Source organism: Anneissia japonica, unplaced genomic scaffold (assembly GCF_011630105.1).
Source record: "Anneissia japonica isolate Jap-2015-1 unplaced genomic scaffold, ASM1163010v1 scaffold288002_len170804_cov185, whole genome shotgun sequence".
In the NCBI taxonomy this organism is placed as follows: domain Eukaryota; kingdom Metazoa; phylum Echinodermata; class Crinoidea; order Comatulida; family Comatulidae; genus Anneissia; species Anneissia japonica.
The window spans coordinates 115,366-117,916 of NW_022758553.1; positions in this window are offsets into that span (position 1 = coordinate 115,366).

A 2,551-nucleotide genomic window follows, 5' to 3' on the forward strand; every position below is an offset into this window, starting at 1 on the left:
CTTTCGTCTACTCGACGTCCGCGTACTCGACGTCAGTGTACTCGACGTCAGCGTACTCGAAGTCGGTCGGCGAGTCGCGGACACAAATTATTTCCAGTTTCAGAAAATTTTTCCAAAGACATCCGTCCGTGTACTCCATGTCTGTGTACTCGACGCCCGTCCCGTGTAGTCCACCGCGACGTCCGCGTACACTAGGTCGGTCGGCGGGTCGCGGACGCGAGTGTGTACTCGACATTCGTCCGTGTACTCCACGTCCGTCCGTCTACTCGACGTCCGCGAACGTCGAGTACGCGTACACGAGTTCGGTCGGCGGGTCGCGGACGCGAGTGTGTACTCGACATCCGTCCGTGTACTCGACGTCCGTGTACTCAACGTCCGCGTACTTGAGATAGGTCGGCAGGACGCGGACGCGAGTGTGTACTCGACGTCGGTCGGCGAGTAGGGGACACACATTTTTTCCAGTTTCAGAAAATTTTTCCAAAGTTGAAATTAGAGACTCGCCTTGTCTACCTTAACGGCGTACGCGACGGCGGTAGTCGAGTCGAGGACACTTCGGTGTACTCGGCATCCGTCCGTGTACTCCACGTCCGTCTACTCGACGCCCGCGTACTCCAGATCGGACGGCAGTACGCGGACGCGAGTGTGTACTCGACATTAGTCCGTGTACTCGACCTCCGTCTACTCGTCGTCTGCGCACAGAAAAGTCGAAATTTTCGAAAATTTTTCCAAGTCCAGTAAAGTCGAAATTTTTTCTAAGTCCAGATCTTCGAAAACCGTTCGGGTCGCATTGCCAACGAGAACACGTGTCGTACGTCGTTCTGTCGTTCGTTCGCAGTCTCGGTCGATTGATTTCTTTGCCGTCGTAGTCGGTCTCCGTCCGTGGTCGTTGTCGACGTGTACACCTGACTGAAGGTCTGTACCACGGCTCATTTATTTGGATGCAAGTAGGCATATTAAAATAGAAAAAGAGATAAAAAAAACACAATAAAAACTGAAGACAACAATTTAAATCTTTTTTCTTTTTTTTATTTTTAATGGAAAGCGGAACCGGCGCCGACGATAGTTCCGGCAACCGGGCACAGTTTGCAAAAGGGAGTCACAGGAGACATACAAAATAAGCAAAAAGAAAACAAAATATTTAGTTTCCTTCGTCTTTTATTTATTTAACATATTATGTTGTCTTATTTATTTGCTAACTAAACTTTTACACTTCTCTAATACAAAATAATTGTCCGGTTTGGTAGATGCGACGTACGTCCAAACGATCGTTATCCATTCTCTTCATGTTGGGCTCGAACCTGGCCAATACCAAAACGTGCACCGGATCGATAAGATAATTTTCTCCTTTAAAATTTATCGAACGATCCTTCAGATCGTTAATCAACTTGTAATTGAAAAACGAAGAGCCGTTAAGTTGTTTGCGGGAAAGATCAAACACGACGATCCCAGTTTCATTGCGATGCTTGCGAAAGACTCGTGCGAAAAGCCGGTAACTTGAACTGTTATGTATACGGCCGTCCATGACTGCTCGTACGTACTGTGCGAAGAAAGTCTTCCCGGCTCCGCCATATTCATCCACAACCCAGTAAATTTTTCGGTCGTGCACATGGCCGGCCAACACCTCTTTCAAGCTCTCCTGCCACGGCCTCAACGCACACCGTTCGTGTCCGTTTCTCTGAATCTCCAATTCTCGGCGGTTTCCAACAGTCCTCATCAAGTTCGAAATGGTTTCGGGGAGACAATCGAAAGCCTGAACGCTCTCGCTTTTTTTCGTACCTTCGTTGTTCTCAAGATCTATCGTGATATTTTTCACGGTGAAACCGTCGAAAGAAAAGATGTGGGAATGTTGTCGAATTCGCTTCTCCTTTCGTTTAAGCAGACACTTCTCTCTCTTTTTGTGGATACGTTTTATTTTTTTATCTTCACTTGCCTTCGTTTCACCTCTTTGTTACTCGTTGAGTCCTCAAATTTAGCAGAATAGATTTTATCTGCTGGAGCCTCGAATTCCATCATGCCCTTCGATTGTTCCTATAACACGAAGATCGAACGGAGAAATGAAGTGAGAAACTGAAATCGTTTTTTTTTTATAGTGGGAAAATGAATTATCTCCGTTTCACACGAGATGGTTCCGGCTTCAACATCTTCTGCTTTTCTTCGACAAACCTCAAATTACCCTTGTTTGCTGCACTGCTTACCTCAAGGTAAAAATATTCCATACACAACGATGACAAAATTAAACACAAGCTGAGATTTTTTTCATTAACATTTATTTCCAATGTTAAACTTTCATTTCAAATGTTCAAAGAAAAGCTGTCTTTCTAAGTCAGAGCAGCGTAACGCGCGCAGACGCACGGGAAACGTTTGGGTACGCCAATCTGCGTTCTGAGCCGCATGTCGGTCTGCAGACCGAACTTCAGATTGAACTTTTCCAACACCGAGGCTAACCTGTCCCAGGTCAATATGAGCATCCTCTCGCAGTGCCAATCGTCCTCGTCGAAACGTCGAGGGTAGAGGCCCAATTCGATCAGGCGAGACGTCTCCATAACCAAAT